The sequence below is a fragment of the Rhinoraja longicauda genome, chromosome 6 (genome assembly GCF_053455715.1).
Source record: "Rhinoraja longicauda isolate Sanriku21f chromosome 6, sRhiLon1.1, whole genome shotgun sequence".
NCBI classification, from domain to species: Eukaryota; Metazoa; Chordata; class Chondrichthyes; order Rajiformes; family Arhynchobatidae; genus Rhinoraja; species Rhinoraja longicauda.
This window is the reverse complement of record NC_135958.1, coordinates 41,019,380-41,037,540: the sequence shown is the minus strand read 5'-3', so window position 1 is coordinate 41,037,540 and position 18,161 is coordinate 41,019,380. Positions and strand designations below refer to the sequence as shown.

The 18,161-nt window shown below is 40.6% G+C and overlaps 1 protein-coding gene across 1 annotated transcript in view; it reads left to right on the top strand.

Moving 5' to 3' along the window:
* LOC144594411 (zinc finger protein ZFPM1-like) overlaps positions 1-18,161 on the top strand; it is a 232,677-nt gene that overhangs the window by 314 nt on the left and 214,202 nt on the right.

Genomic DNA, 18,161 nt, shown 5'->3' with positions numbered 1-18,161 from the left:
GTCAACTCTCTCAGCGCCTCGGCGTCTCTCTCCAGTCCAGGCTCAGCAGCTTCGCAGCCCGTTCCGTTTCCAGGCAGGTGTTCAGAAGTCAGTTCTGAAGTGGAAAAGACAAGATTGTTTTATTTTGAAGCCACCGATCTCGATAGAGAAACCTTTAGCGCTTCATGAATGCAAGCTTTAAAAACAAAATATATATCTATACAGTTGCTCACATTTGCTTCTCTGGCGTTTGAAACCTCTCGCAATAACAAGCGGCGGGTCGTGACACTAGCCTCCCCACCCCCCTCCTTGTTTTAAAATATGATTTTAATTTCATTTCTTTCAAACAGTGCATTTTTTCTGATGACGGCTTTTTTTTTTCCTCTCTGGTGGAGGAAACATAGAACAAAAGTGGAGCTTGTTTGACTGCAGACTGGTTGATGAGAAAACACGATAAGCCGGAGGCTTGATCTAGGTCCTGATACAGATTGCCAAGTGTGATAACAGTTCTTATCAGTTCGAACCAGACCGGAGAGGTAGCGAGTGGGACGGTTATACAAATACAAAGAAATAAAAACGCGAAAATAACAAGACGGCTGATGAAATCGATTCCATCGTCAAGTCTATTAATGCCATCGATTCCTTTAATCTAAAATACAGAGAGCTCGTTGAAGTGCTGAGGGGAAAGAAAGACATGAAGGGAACTTAGATTTTAAAAATATATATTAGTGCACCACCTAAAATTAGGCACAACTCACATTTTTGACCTGTTAATTTTCTTATATACTGTACAGATTTTGACTGTCTAGCTGTTAGGTTGCAGGTAACGGTTATTTTTAAGGGGACAAAAAAGTTGTATTGATGTAGCGATATGAAAAATTAGTTGTGGGATATTACGTAACGTTGGTAATTTGTTAAGAAATGTACTTTATGAAAGATAAATAACTTAGATTCCGAAGCTGCAGCAGAACACACTTAGACAAGGTTTTAACGTGGTCTGTCATTTGGTTTGAATGCACACCCGTCAGGTATTGTAACTTATTTTTTTTGTCCACCAAAAAAAGGTTAGTGGTGATCAAGATTATGCCAGGTAAAAGTAATCTTCCAGGATGCATGAACTGAATTTGCTTTCAACTGTTTACCGAGACAGGGGTTGATCGATAGGAGAAAGTTTCAACAACAAAAATGTCGCGATGACGATAAATACGATCAGTTTATGTTAGTAACTGGTACGATTTCAATGGACACGATTTATGTAATGGTCGGTTTGATTCTCAAGAGAGTGTGGCAGTTGTTTTACAGAATGATAGAAGGATCCGAACGTTGGAATAGGCTATTCGGCCCGTCGAGTCTGCTTGCACCAGCTTTAAGAACAGTTAACTAGTCCCATTTTCCAGAGTGCTCCAGATTCATTCCCTTCGGGTAATTTCCCCTTCGGAATACTACAATTGAATCTGCCTTCTTCTCTGCCGCTGGTAGTGTATTTCAGGCCCTGACCACTCTGTTCAAAACAAAAAGCCACTTTGGGTCACTTTGGGTTCTTTTGCCAGTTGCCATCATTTTCTGTGCGCTACGAGTCACAAGATATGCTGGAATCTGGAGCAAAGTTTTTGTGCCCTAGTTGTGGACTTCTCTGCTCTGTCTATTCTGTTTATGTGCTTAGTAATTTTAAATGTCTTGCTGATCTCATCTCAGTCTGCTTTGTGTCAAGGCAAATGACCCCAGCTTTTCCACTGTGCACACTCAACTATAGTCCCTCATCCTTTTAAATGTCTGCTCTACTCTTCCCACATCCTTTCCATCCTTGATGAAGTGTGCATTCACGAGTGGTACAATATTCCAGTCATGTTGAAGCTGTGTTTTATACGGGCTCATCCTGACTGCCTCTGTGCATGAGGATTTTGTGTGCATTCTTCTTAACAACTTTCTCAACCTGCCCTGTTACTTTCGATGGACCATAACTCCCAAATGTTTCTGTTCTTCTATCACTTTCGGAGTTGTGCTCTCTCGAGTTTATCTTCCCTGGTCTCATTCTTCCCACTAAATTACAATACCTCAAGTTTCTCAGCATTAAATTTCACATGCCACACTTCAGCCCTGATTATTACGAATATAAAGAGCAGCATTGTTTTCAACATGTGACAAAAGTTACCCATGTTATTTGAAAAGATTCTGGACAGCTTGCAGAGTTTTGAGAGTTGATTGGTGATGCTGCCATGCTTTGTGGGAATGCATAATCATGCAACCTTTTTAAGATCGATGCACTATGTGCCTGATTCAGTCAATTTTAAACTGGATTTGAACAGCTTGCCAGGGAACAATACAAGTAAATAAGGTGTTGTAATCTAATTGCAGTATATTGTCAGTCATCCATGGGGAACGAGGAATGCCTCTTGTGTGAATATGCTGGTTGCAAAGGAATTGTTCTGGGAAACTTACTGTATGGTAAACACTTGCAATTTATGCAGAAACCATTAAATAAATTACAGAAGTATATATTTTACACTGCAATTCTATATTTTAAGGCTTCACAGCCCTAATGTAAAATACAGCAAAGAAAAATCGAATGGATGCATTAACTGTCTCGAAGTGTCGAATCTTTAAAGAGGATGTTTTTGCTAATCAGCCTACATTACACTACCTATATATATATATATATATATATATATATATATATATATATATATATTACTATTACTAGAGTCAAATTACTATTTGCTTTCCAGAACAACCTTTTTGAGCATTTTCAGTAAACTCTCGTTTACTGGTGTTTCTGCATCTATAATTCTCACGCAATCAACAAAATTATCTATGAATATTAAGCAACTTCAATTTTTATTTCAAAATGTGCAAAAACACATTATTTATATATATTATCTATGAATATTAAGCAACTTCATTTTTATTTCAAATGCGAAAGCACATTATTTATATATATATATATATATATAAATAATGTGTTTTCGCACATTTTGAAACAAAAATTGAAGTTGCTTAATATTCATAGATAATTTTGTTGATTGCGTGAGAATTATAGATGCAGAAACACCAGTAAACGAGAGTTTACTGAAAATGCTCAAAAAGGCTACTTCAGTATCATTACATTTTGCAAATTTCTGTGTTCACTTCATATAAACTAAGGCCTGATGCGAAAACTATCTGATAATTTATTGTTTAAAAAAAAGTGTAAAATTAGTGCAGTTGTACCTTGTTTAGGTTAAATGAGAGTGAAAATAAACGCCTTTTTTACAAGCATTGGGTTAGTGCTGATTTGTAAAATGTCTGTTCACCACAGATTGTTGGAATGGTTTTCAAAAGCCCCTCAAAGCCCCAGTAGTTTTTTTAAAAAATAGCAGATTAGACATAGAAGCCGATGAACATTATTTTAATATTCTCAGCTGCTTGGCCATTCATGCTTTGTGTGAAAGTTGTCTGCTGGATCTTAAAGACCAGTGGTTGAAATACAGTTATTCTCTGTCACAGTATGGATAATGTTGAATGCTGTTTGGTAGGCAGGGTATGTTTATTAATGCACTGTTCATTGGGGTTTTTTTTTTCTGGTTTGTGTCTGGAATATTCATTCTCTACTGGCGCTGAGGAAAACACTTGCTCTTAACTGTGTGTCCTTCAGTGAAAATAATTTAATAATAGCTAAAGTTACTGTTTATCATTGAGAAAATATTTAATAAATACTCACTACACAAACTTTGTTTTAAAATTAGAATATCTTGTATCAGCTACATTGTGAAAGCAAAGAATGTAATGTACTTGAGATCATACGTTCTTTATAATTCTACAATGTGTCCTTTTAGTTTTTTTCCCCCATTTTATTGCTTTGTTCTTTTTGCTTCATTTCTTTCTGTGGTCTGTAATCAAATGTAGCAGGGTAATTGGTTGCTGCCCTTGATTTCCCTGAATCTTTATTTTTTGCCCCCTTTTACATAATTGTTTTCTCTACCTGGTATCTTAAAGGTATTCTCTCCATTGCTTTTAAACTCTTACTATTTATTCTCTGTATTTTCTTTCCTTCAAAGCATACCTCTTTTTAATCATTCCCACCCCCCCCCCCACCCAGTTATTGTTTTAACAGAGAATGTGTTCTATATATTTTTCACTCCCTTTGTCTATGCAGACCTCTCTATTTTCACTCTTTGTTGCCTTTTACCAACTTGCTTTTCCCCACTCTACTGCTCTGAGCTGCATAACACACTCTTAGTGAAGGCCTCATGGGCAGGTTTGCTATATGATAATGCAGAAAGTTGAACTGTCCCCATTACTATGAGGAGATGGTTGCATTGATAAACTTTGATAATGGTGCAGATAGCAAGTACTAAGCGACCAATGGTCGAGCCTTGTCCTCCATTAGCATTCCACTCCAGTAATCTGCACAGCTCTGACAATCACTTCTCCATTTCCACTCCTCCAGTAGATAAGAATGGAAATACTGACTTCATGGGAGCTGATTAGGGTGTCTGGATTTCTCGATAATACCTTGATAAATTATGTTTCTTTTTTTTTTTAAAAGGGGGAGAGTTAAAACTTCACATCTATTTTTTTTTTCCTCTCAATGTGTTTTATTAAAGGAGCTTCCAGTCCGGTTGTGTGAAAAAAAACTGTGATAAAAAGCAAAGATAAGGATTGGACTGTTTTGTGTAGGAGTGCATATCAATGTTATCTATCTCTTTTTTTTCACTTTACTGAGCAGCCTGTTGTTTTTAGCCTTATCACACTCCACCAAAATGCCAGGGAGGAAAAAAAAACTGCCTGGATTATTCATTGCCTGATGATAACATTTTTTTTTAAATCTTTTTTTTTAACATAAAATTAAAATTTTCAAATTGTTTGAGCAAACAAGGTGAATGTTCCTGCAATAAGATACAGCATGATTGACTGCCTGTCTGCAGCAGAATGAACACTTTGTCCTCCGGTGCCTTTTGTGCGAAGAAAACTATTAATTTTGTACTGCAATTGCTAATTGAGTTAGAGCTCCAAAAAAAAAGAAAATTGAAGATTTGGAATTCGTCCGAAACCCCCCCCCCAAACATGATTAGGACATATGTTCGTCCGGTATTTCTTCCTTGACTAAACAAATGGGCTTCTCATACTGTTTCTCGATAGTTTGCTGTTGGGAGAAGGGAAGTTTGATTTTCTAATTGAAGGAAACGCTGTACGTCTCTGATTGTCTTGTTTTTCCATGTGGTATTTTAAAGTCTTTTACCTCTCTTTGCTGCTCAAATAACTGATTTCCAACTTTATGAGCGAAATGCTTTTTCGTCCTGCGTGCTGAGTAGTAACTCTGTTCCCTTTCCTACTTGCAACTCCATCTGTCTCTTGTTTTCCGTGGTTATTCATAGTCTAAAGCAGAGCCCTCCTCTTTGCTGTTAGTTGTCGTCTTCCCTTGAAAAGTGACTTAAACAAATGGAAAAGGTGTTTTTTCCCCCATTTGTTGAAGCAGAACCAAAATCGGATTTGTGATTTGAAAATTGATTTTCAACTAAATAACAAATTTAGATCTTGGTTTTGCTGAAAATTAAATCATTGCAATTACAAATCGGTTGTGAACATTGCGATGCCTGTTAAACCATAATGAACATTTCCAGTAAACCATTAAATCATATCAGGTTTGTATCTGAAAGGATGATTTCATAGCAAAGTTCTTTTAATTCATTTTGGTTATGATTTCAGTAATGGCATCATTGACGTACTCTGGATTTTTAAAAAAAAGAGATTATAGCAAATACTTAGTGTTGTATCCACTTGTTGGAACTGTTTGGGTAATGTGAACAAAAGAAAAAGTATGGAATGTGTAGGAAGGAACTGCAGATGCTGGTTTAAACTGAAGGTATCACAAAACGCTGGAGTAACTCAGCGGGACAGACAGCATCTCTGGAAAGAAGGAATGGGTGACGTTTCGGGTCGAGACCCTTCTTCAATCTAAAGAAGGGTCTCAACCCGAAACGTCCCCATTACTATGAGGCAATGGTTGCATTGATAAACTTTGATAATGGTGCAGATAGCAAGTACTAAGGGACCAATGGTCGAGCCTTGTCCTCCATTAGCATTCCACTCCAGTAATCTGCACAGCTCTGACAATCACTTCTTCATTTCCACCACTCCTGTAGAAAAGAATGGAAATACTGACTTCATGGGAGCTGATTAGGGTACCTGGGGAGAAGGAATGGGTGACGTTTCGGGTTGAGACCCTTCTTCAATCTGAAGAAAGGTCTCGACCTGAAACGTCACCCATTCCTTCTCCCCAGAGATGCTGCCTGTCCTGCTGAGTTACTCCAGCTTTTTGTGTCTATCTGAATGTATGGAATATTAGACTACATCAGGCATAGTACATACACAAGGAGCCACGGGCAAGTAAGAAAACCCATTGTCCATTTAGAATTTATGTTGTGTTCAACACACAAATACTTTTATTGGAATCATGTATACCTTGATCCAATACCAATGTAAGCCCGTCTTGATGTGCAAGATGGTTGTGACACTCCTTGCCACTGCTGGATATTAATCACCTCAGGTCAACAGGGTAGTGCAGCAAGCCGCCATACCACCTCTTTGTTTATGGCTTGATGCAAGGAACATAGGAGCAGAAGTAGACAATAAATCCTTCTGACCCTGCTCCACTATTTATTTAGGTCATGACCGATATTCACCTCAAATCTGTTTACTCACTTTGGCCTTGTATCCCACAACAAAAGTCTGTCCATATCTGAGTTCAAGATTATAATGTGGCTGTCAGCAAACGACACAGCGGAGGCAGAGTAATGCTGTTGCCGCAGAAGTGTCTGCTGGAAGTTGGCCTAATTATGTCTTTGGGATGTAGTTACAGAAAAGCTAGAAAATCAGAAAATAATTCTGCTGAAACAATGCGATTTTATGAAATGAATCGCACTTTTCAAATATGTATTTGTTTTTTGAGGATATAAGTAAGAGGGTGGATGAAAGGGACCCAGTTGATGCAATATTCTCAAATATTGAGGGTAATATATTAACATGGATAGACGCAGAATGCTGGAGTAACTCAGGCAGCATCTCTGGATAGAAGGAATGGGTGACGTTTCGGGTCGAGACCCTTCTTCGTGGAGAGAGAATTTGTTAACTGACAAATCAGAATATGGAAAATTGATAGTGATAAATGATATCTTGTGTGCCAAACTATAATTAGTGAGATGCATAATGGATGTTGGTATTCGGAGAGATCTTGGTATCCTTGCGCAAGAACATCAAAAGGCTTGCGTGGCAGTGGTATGAGTAATTTGAAAGATAAGTGGTTTGTTGGCACTTCTTGTAAGAAGTATTGACTTCAAAAGTAGGGAATTCTTGCTACAACTGTGACAGTGCTTTGGTGAGATTGTGCCTGGAACACTGCGTGCACGTTGGGCCTCTACACTTGAGCCTGGTATGCAGGCCTGTTTGGAGTAAAAATTGAGTAGATTCAGCCAATGCTATCTGGCAGCTAGAAAAATGCAAGGTCCAGTAATTTTATTAAAATGTATATGATATCCAAGGAGACATAACAGTATAACAGAGCTTTATTTGTCATTCGGTACCGAGGTACCGAACGAAACTACATAGCAGTCATACAAAAAAAGAACACAAGACACATAACCCCAACACAAACGTCCATCATAGTGACTCCAAACACCCCCTCACTGTGATGGAGGCAACAAAACTTCCACTCTCTTCCCCACGCCCACGGACAGACAGCTCGTCCCCGACCGACCCGCACAGTCCCCGCGGCCGAATCGCAGGGGACATGATGGTGTAGATGCTATAGGGATGTTTCCCCTCATGGAGAACTACTGTTTAATGTCTTGGGATACAGGTCATGGTCGTACAGCATGGAAATCTGTCCACCATGTGCAGGCTAATTAATGGGAACTCATCATATTCATCCCATTTTGTAGCCCATGGTCCATAACCTTCTCTGCCAAGGTGATTCATGTGGTTGCCTGCACACTTAATCAATGCTACCAGTAACTCTGCTTCCATCACTCTCTCAGTCACTATATCCCAGGTCCGTGTCATCCTCTTGAGTGGAAAACAAGTCCCCATCAGAACCCTCTCAACATCTTACACTTTACCCCAAATCTATGTTTTGTAGTTGTATCTACCTCTGGCACAGGGGAAATAAAATCCTGCAGTCTACACTACCCATACCACCCATCATTTTATATACCTGAATTATGTCCATTCTTAACTTCCTCTGCTCCAGGAACTCTACGGTCTTGCCTCGTAACTGAAACACTCCATTCCAGGCAGCCTCCTGGTGAATCTCTTCTGTACCCTTTCCAGTTCATTCTGACAGTGTTGTCGCAGAACTGAATTCAGCTGAGGTCTGACCAATATTTTATAAGGTTAGACCACATGCCTTCTTAACCACGTTCTCTACCTGTGCACTTCTATACAATGGTCCCCCCGTTTGTAATTATTCCCCAGACCCCTGCCATTTATGCTGGACGCCCAGTCCTCATACTCCCAAAATACATCACCACACAAAGGTGTAATAGGAAGGAACTGCAGACGTTGGTTTATCCCAAGAATAGACGGAAAGTGCTGGATTGACTCAGTGGATCAGGCTGCTATCCTAACGTCACCTCTCCTTTTTCTCCAGAGATGCTGCCTGACCTGCTGGGTTACTTCAGCACTTTGTGTCTGCCACCCAATGGTGTGTTCATTGCAGATGAGCTTCTGCTTGAAGTATAGTGCATCAGTCTTTGTGTAGGAAAATAACTGCAGATGCTGGTTCAAATCGAAGGTATCACAAAATGCTGGAGTAACTCAGCGGGTCAGGCAACATCTCTGGAGTGAAGGAATGGGTGACGTTTCGGGTCGAGACCCTTCTTCAGACTGAAGGGTCTCGACCCGAAACGTCACCCATTCCTTCTCTCCTGAGATGCTGCCTGACCCACTGAGTTACTCCAGCATTTTGTGATGCCTTCTGCTTGAAGTATGGTACATCAGTGAAGTTTCTATACTAGATGGAGTGCTGTGAATGCTGAGTCATGAGTCAAGGCTGAAGGAATGTTGTTTTGGCAAAAAGAAAATTCTGGATATTGCAGGGACCAGGAAAGAAAGTTTGAGGCCAATGTTTAGATCAGCAATGAGTTTGTGGAATGGTGGTCTTGAAGGCTACATGATGTACTGCTATTCCTGTTTCCTGTTTCTTCTGATTGGCATTCAAAATCAAAACAGATTACCATGTTGACAAAGGAAATAGAATATTGTGCTATATTCCAATTGTTATTTTGAAAGAGAGCATTCAGAGGCACAGCAGCGTTTTAGACTCCAAGCGCAGTTCAGTTTTGGAAGCTGAATATATCTCAAATTGATGCAATGTCTGTTGCTCTCCTACGGCAAGTTTACTATGAATAAGCTATCAAAAAAGAATTCTCTGCCTCAGCTACCGAGTACCCTGTTCTGCATCAGTTGTATTAATCTATTTCAATTGTCATTGTGATGTTACCACTTGATGAAAATAAGTTGTTTTTTCAGAACAACTACATTTGCACAGTATACTCTGAATTATTGTCTGAATGTTAGTCTTTAAAACCTAACAATTGTTATGTGGGCACAAAGACTTGAATAAGCCAATGTAGGAAGGAAAATCCCAATTTAAGATCATAGAACTGCAGATGCTGGTTTAAATTGAAGATAGACACAAAATGCTGGAGTAATTCAGCAGGACAGGCAGTATCTCTGGAGAGAAGGAATGGGTTACGTTTTGGGTCGAGACCCTTCTTCAGGCAATCATAGTGGATGCCTTAAGCTGGAGTAACTCAGCGGGGCAGGCAGCATCTCTGGAGAGAAGGAATGGGTGACGTTTCGGGTCGAGAGCCTTCTTCAGAGTGTCGACCTTCTGAAGAAGGGTCTCGACCCGAAACGTCACCCATTCCTTCTCTCCAGAGATGCTGCCTGACCCGCTGAGTTACTCCAGCTTTTTGTGTCTATCTTCCATTTAAACAAGCATCTGCAGTTCCTTCCTACACAGTGCATTCGTTTTTAGCCCACACTTCCTAGCAACCTCTAGAATTGTGCATGGTTTATTCATGGTTTAGACACAAAAAGCTGGAGTAACTCAGTGGGACAGGCAGCATCTTTGGGTAGAAGGAATGGGTAACCTTTTGGGTAGATTCCGTTTAAGCAAGTACTAGATAATATTGTTGACAAAATGCTGGAGTAACTCAGCAGGTCAGGCAGCATCTCAAGAGAGAAGGAATGGGTGATGTTTCGGGTCGAGACCCTTCTTCAGACTGAAATTGTTATCACTGCAGCTGTACGCAACAGCACAACAAATAAGCTTACAATAATAATTCAGTGCATTATCAGTAAAACTGGGTTTTTATTTATTGAACATTTTTGTCTTTGTTTCTCGTGTTTTGTATTGAGTACTGTGTTTACAAACGTGTGATGCTGCTGCATGTAAGAATTTCATTGTTCCGTTTTGGGACATATAATGATAAAACACTCGTGACTCTTAACCGAGTGCAAAATGTAGTACATAATATAGTACATGGTCTGAGGAAGGGTCTCGACCCAAAACGTCACCCATTCCTTCTCTCCTGAGATGCTGCCTGACCCGCTGAGTTACTCCAGCATTTTGTGTCTATCGTAGTACATAATGCAATCTGCACAAGATCGTTGCTGAGTAATTTGTGGTTAGGGTTATGTATTGTGGGGTGGATGGGAGGATGCTGTGCTTCAACCTGGAGAAAGGATTCTTATAGAGTCGTAGATTCATACAGCACGGAATCAGGCCTTTTGCCCCACCTCCTCCATGCCAACCGAGATGCCCCATCTTAGCTAGTCCGATTTGCCTGCATTTGGTCCATATCCCCCTAAACCTATCCTATCCTTGTCCAAGTGTCTTCCTAGTGTTGTTATTGTACCCGACGTCACTATGTCCTCTGACAGCTCATTTCTTAGTGAAAAGTTGCCCCTCAGGCTCTTGTACCAGTACTAGGACAATAATTTAAATTGCCATTGATAATGCTAATGGCCAACTCTCTTCACCAGCCACCATCACCTTACTGAAGGAGTCAAATCTCTGTTCTCCTGAAAAAAACCCTTTAATTTACTCCCTATTTACGATTTCACAGCCTGTGGATCTGTTGAGCATGCTGCACTCATTGTTTTGATTTTGCACATTATACAATTGTCTTGTTCTTTGCCTCCAAGTGTTGCCCACTTAAATTAACTTCACGGCTCTCCATTGAAATGTAAACTAAACTGGATTCAAAATAAATATCAAATTTAGCGTTGGATAATGCATTTGTCAAATGTGTTACAGTCAATACAGCAAGTGTTTTAAAATAGTATAAGAAGATAACTGCAGATGCTGGTACAAATCGAAGGTATTTATTCACAAAATGCTGGAGTAACTCAGCAGGTCAGGAAGCATCTCGGGTGACGTTTCGGGTCGAGACCCTTCTTCAGACTGATTCATATTCATATTCAATCTGACATGATATTCGTCTTCTTCGCCCTATCCTATAGTTTTGGGCCTAAAATAAAATTCTCAAAAAGAACCATCGCCAAAGAAAGGATTAAGATACCCTGACGTTTTGTGGTGCAAGTTAAACTAAGGTCATGAGGTCAAAAGTCATAAGGTCATAAGTGATAGGAGTAGAAGTGGACCATTCGGCCCATCAAGTCTACTCCGCCATGCTATCATGACTGATCTATCTCTCCCTCCTATCCCCATTCTCCTGCCATCTCCCTATAACCTCCGACACCCGTACTAATCAAGAATCTATCTATCTCTGCCTTAAATATATTCACTGACGGCCTCCACAGCCTTCTGGGGCAAAGAATTCTGCAGATTCACCGCCCTCTGACTAAAGAAATTTCTCCTCATCTCCTTCCTAAAAGAACGTCCTGTAATTCTGAGGCTGTGACCTCTAGTCCTAGACTCTCCCACTAGTGGAAACATCCTCTCCGCATCCACTCTATCCAAGCCTTTCACTCTTCTGTATGTTTCAATGAGGTCCCCCCTCATTTTTCTAAACTCCAGCGAGTGCAGGCCAAGTGCCGACAAACGCTCATCATAGGTTAACCCACTCATACCTGGAAGGGAGTATATAAGGAATTATAATTAGTATGTGTTTGGAATTTATTTGAATTAATGTACTCATTCATATATTTTAATGCAATATTGATACAGCTGGGTTTGGTGACCTGATTTCTGAAGCACTACCAATGCATTACTTTCCTGTTGATAATTGTTTGGCTCATGTTTTCCTGTTGCCTTCACCTCTATTTTCTGTCCTGTTCTTTTCATTTACAGCATTTTCCACCCTATTTATAAAATGGCCATTTACCTGCTGCTTTTAATCTTTGCTGTTTTAATTTAATATTCGAGCTGTTCTTTGTAGTTTGATATACCCTTAACTACTTTTTTTTAAAATGTCACATTTCTTGCGTTGTCTTTATTTTGCCATTCAGTCTATCTTTTTGAAACAGAATGGGAAGTATATTGTGTGTTCAGGGAGCCACATATTCTCAAGTGAAACAATCTATTGTAATCTATCACACTTTTATCTGTACTATCTGAGAACTGAAAATGGCCTGCCCTTGCAATGGCGCCATGCTTGTAAGCTGATAAAGTTACAGAGTTCACTGGTGATGAATGTTAAGTAACTACACCCTCATTAGATAGGATATGGACTTGGCAGAAGGACTGGGTATTTGAAACTAAGCCACTCTACATCTTAATCACTAGCTTTCTCAGGGCTTCTCTTAACAATAGCCCTCTAACACTATTGCCTCGGTCTTGTAAGAAACGTTTATTCCGACCAGAATGTGTAAATTAATCAGCATATCTATTTGGGGATCTTTTTCTATTTGCTATTTAATCAGTTAAAAAATAAACTAAATGGCTGGGTTGCTATAGATACATGATGGAAAGGTCAAACTGAGTTTACCTTATCATGATACAGACAGTTACTAATTAGTGATAGGTATTGGATTGGCAAAGTCTAACAGCATTTCTACCCATTATCAATGATGCACACCAATGCAATATTAAAATTATCTACAGTCTCCGAAGGTACAAGTAAACTGAACACACCTAATGTTAGCTTTTAAATGAGTCATTTGATATATGTAAGGTTTTAAATTGAGAGATTCCGAGTTACACTTTAAATTGTTCATTATACCACAGGACACTTTCTTGTTTAAACAATATCTTTTTCAGTTTTCTTCCTTGTACTTCAGAGATTGTATCTGTCGGTTTAAAATGACATCAACTGGAAAAGTGCATTTAAAAAATATTTCTTCCCAATTCTGCTCCTTTGTGAAGCATACATTGAAACGGTTGCAGATAATGCATGCTGTTTTAAAAAGGTCTTATCTGCATGCCGCCTTTCACACACCCTTATTTTACAAACAGAAAGGTCAATTTGCAGAAAATAAAAAGGTTGCTAACTTATTGGACTGTATATTTTGCACAAAATGTAAGGAGCTGTAACATTAAGCATGCATTTAGATACACTCTCATTAAAGATCTATGCTATTGATATGAAGCTGGGATCTTGCAATATGTACTGACTTCTCCCCTCTGCATTGTTCCCAATGACACCTGAGCAAGAAGCCAGTTAATGGTTGGAACTGCCTGTCCATTATGATGCAATATAACCCACATTACTGTTTTTTGCATTGGGCATTGAGTAAATGGAAACGTGAAAAACTGAGCTACTAAAATAGTCAGAATACAGTACATTTAATTTGCGACCATTGCGATGAAGAATTTCAGTTTATAAAATACTATTATTCGTATGTACTAAATTAACTATGTTTGCATTTTAGTGTTATGTGTATTTGACCTCAAGCCTGCTTTTAATCATGTCTATTAATCATTAATATCTTTTAGCATTGGGTGGAAGAAATCTGATTTGACCTGTTTTGTACGCCTACTCTGTCTGCAGTTTCATCTAAGAGTTGTTTTTTTAACATAAATCTCTTCATCTGAGTGAAGGAAGATCTTTCTTCCCAATTTCGCTTTTCTCATTCTCACCATGAGGGTAATTCTGATCAGAATTTGCTTTTCAGTTACGGGCTTACAAGAGTAGGGTTTTATAACCTCATTTGCTTACAGTGTATGTCTAAACAATTACGATAATAAAATGGAAATAATTATGTTGCGTTCAGCATGAAGGATATCACTTGGTGGAAGGAAGCAATAGTTGAACGTAAACACAATCTATATAAAAATATTTGTCTTTGTATTCATTTACATGATGTGACCGTTGCTGTTGAGGGCAGCCTTTGTTACCACTCCAGAAAAGTTGATAAATGTGAACTTTTGCCAATTATCCTTTTGTGCAGGCAATAACTAGAATTGAAATGGTAGAGTTGTAATCTCCTCTTAGTTTCTGCTGTTGTTCTTTTGAGTACAATTGCTACGTAGAGAATAGACAATAGGTGCAGGAGGAGGCCATTCGGCCCTTCGAGCCAGCACCACCATTCAATGTGATCATGGCTGATCATTCTCAATCAGTACCCCGTTCCTGCCTTCTCCCCATACCCCCTAGAGAAACAGCTTAAGGATGGTACCACTTGCTATTAGTTGGAACTTCTTATTATATTTAATTTCTTGTGTAAGTTCTTATAATTGGTGTATTTAATTTCTTACAACTTACTCCACCCACACTCCAACTAAACCTCCCTCACCTGTCACTTGTACACTTGCACACTAGTATGTTAGTAGATTTTTTTTAGATTTAGAGATACAGCGCGGAAACAGGCCCTTCGGCCCACCGAGTCCGCGCCGCCCAGCGATCCCCGCACATTAACACTATCCTACACCCACTAGGGACAATTTTTTAAAAACATTTACCCAGTCAATTAACCTACATACCTGTACGTCTTTGGAGTGTGGGAGGAAACCGAAGATCTCGGAGAAAATATCTCCTAGGATCTAGGATCTTGCAATATGTACTGACTTCTAGCCTCTTGCATTGTTCCCAATGACACCTGAGCAAGAAGCCAGTTAATGGTTGGAACTGCCAGTAATGTGGGTTATATTGCATCATAATAGATGGCGCCCATAGTCAGGATCGAACCTGAGTCTCCGGCGCTGCATTCGCTGTAAGGCAGCAACTCTACCGCTGCGCCACCGTGCCGCTCAAATCAGTACAAGTAGTACACACTATCACTTCTCAGGCTTTGACCTGCTTCCACCTCTCTTTTCCAGCTTTCTCCCCCCTCCGACACAGATGCAGCCTGACCTGCTGAGTTACTCCAGCACTTTGTGTTTTGCTATTGCTATTTATTGGAACTTGATGAGGAAACATCATGTGCGACTTAATTGTTTTGATCTAGTTTGATATGGGACTGCAATTCCCAAACTTTGGCTTTTACAAGTGTCAAGCGGTGATGTTTTCTTTGGGAGAATCAGGGGCATTGGCAAGTTTATTAAAAATAATTTAACTCGTTCCGTGTAAATTTTCAATTGAGTATTTTGCCCTTTTCCTTGTGTAATTAGCAAAAAAAGAAATGAATGGGAAACCTATGTGGCTTGTCTGGCGATGTGATAAAAACGTATTCACAAAGTGAGCTGTAGACTTGTACCGCTTATTGAGTGGCACAGATTATGTTTTTTCTCGATTCTCCTCTAATCCTGCTACCAGTTAAAACTATGCTCCCAGTTTCTGACCTTCCTGCTAGGGAAGTAGTTCCTTCCTGTTGATTTGAGGCCTTCCATAAATTTGTACACCTACAGCAAATCTCCTCTCAGTTTCCTTTGTCCCAAAGACATAAAAAAGTCTGGATAGCAACTGCTCGTAACTATAATTCTCCATTATAAAAATTGATTTGCTCAGCATCTGTGTTGTCTTATCTACCTGCTCTTCTTTTGCTTTGTCATGTTAACATTACCTCACCTTTGAAATCCTTCCCCAAGCCACATTACAAGTTCTATGATGTTTCTTAGCCTTCCGCTCTCCACTTCTTAGGTGGAGTCAACACAGTATTCTTAATCTCCACCAAAAGTCACTGTCCCTGTCTTTTAATCCCACTGCTTTCCAAATATACAGAGTCATGGAGTTTGGAAACAGGCCCTTCGGCCCAACTTGCCCACTGGCCAACATGTCCCAACTACACTAGTCCCACCTGCCTGTGCTTGGTCCATCTCCCTCCAAACCTGTCCTATCCATCTACATGTCTAACTGCTTCTTAAACGTTGGGTTAGTCCCAGCCTCAACTACCTCCTTTTAGTTTAGTTTAGAGATACAGCACAGAAGCAGGCCCTTCGGCCCACCAAGTCCGCGCCGATCAGCGATCACCCCCACATAACACTATCCTACGCACACTAGGGACATTTTACACATACACCAAGCCAATTAACCCACATACCTGTACGTTTTTGGAGTGTGGGAGGAGACCGAAGATCTCGGAGAAAATGCACGCAGTCACGGGGAGAACGTACAAACTCCGTACAGACAGCACTCGAAGTCGGGTCTCCGGCGCTGTAAGGCAGCAACTCTACCGCTGTGCCTCCGTGCTGTCCTCTGGCAGCTCGTTCCATATACCCACCACCCTTTGTATGAAAAAGTTACCCCTCAGATTCCTATTAAATCTTTTCCCCTTCACCTTAAACCTATGTCCTCTGGACCTTAATTCACCTCCTCCAGGTAAGAGACTCTACATCCACCCCATCTATTCCTCATGATTTTAATTCCTCCCCTATAAGACCACCCCTCATCCTGCTGCGCTCCAGGGAATAGAGTCCCAGCCTATTCAACCTCTCCCTATAGGTTCTGGCAACATCGTGTCCTGGCAGCATCCCTGTGAAAAAACTTCTATATAAGTTCTCTCTGCGGCTTTCTTCTCAGGATCAACATATTCATTGGCGTTTCTATTGACAGATCTGGGCATCCATGCTTTTTCCAGCTTCTTTCATCGTGCACATCTCTCTCTCTCTCTCATTTTTTTTCACTGTTTTATGGCTTTCAAATCCATCATAGTATTCCTATTGCTGTTGCTCTGGTCAATCATTTAGTGTAAGAAAATAACTGCAGATGCTGGTACAAATCAAAGGTATTTATTCACAAAATGCTTGAGTAACTCAGCAGGTCAGGCAGCATCTCTGGAGAGAAGGAATGGGCGACGTTTCGCGTCAAGGCCCTTCTTCAGTCTGATGTCGTTTCGAGTCGAGACCCTTCTTCAGTCTGAAGAAGGGTCTCGACCCGAAACGTCGCACATTCCTTCTCTCCTGGGATGCTGCCTGACCCGCTGAGTTACTCCAGCATTTTGTGAATAAGTACCTTTGGTCAATCATTTACTTCATTTCCATTTTATATATATATATATGGATACATAATGTACATACATATCTGAAAATGAATATATACATATCTCTGTCCCTCTCTTCCCCTCCCCTTCCCAGTTCTCCCACTGTCTTCCTGTCTCCACCTATATCCTTCCTTTGTCCCGCCCCCCTGACATCAGTCTGAAGAAGGGTCTCGACCCAAAACGTTGCCCATTCCTTCTCTCCTGAAATGCTGCCTGACCTGCTGAGTTACTCCAGCATTTTGTGAAATAAATACCTTCGATTTGTACCAGCATCTGCAGTTATTTTCTTGCACTACATATCTGAAAGGCTCATCTTGTATGTATATATATTTGTATGTATGTTCCCGAAATACAGGCAAAACAGTACACGATAGCGCAACAATTTTAGGGCCACCTTACTCGCCATTCGCCTGCAGTATCAAGTTTCGTTCAAATGTTTGAGCTGTCTTGTACCGTTTTGGCTGTATTTCGGACACATCCCCCATAAAATAAACACCGCCATTTTAATCTAATATTTCTGTGTTCATCTTGAACGGGTATCCGCGCATGAACATTTAGGGGAGGGTTGCCGGGCTCGGCGGCGGCGCAAATGCACAGCAGCGCTGGTAGGACTGGCGCCCGTCCCACCGTGCCCTGCACCTGAAGTTCCTCCCGTGTTGCAGCACGGTGGCAGAGAGAAGGTCGAAGAAGATGGCCGCCGGCTGGACGAACATGGGGCAGCGCCTTGCGGCCGCTCTGTTAATGCTGGCGATGGCCACCCGGGGCCCGGGTGAGTGGCTCCCTCTCCCCTTACCATACCCGCACAGTGGCGCGGCGGTAGAGTTGGTGCCTTATAGCGAATGCAGCGCCGGAGACCCGGGTTCGATCCTGACTTCGGGCTC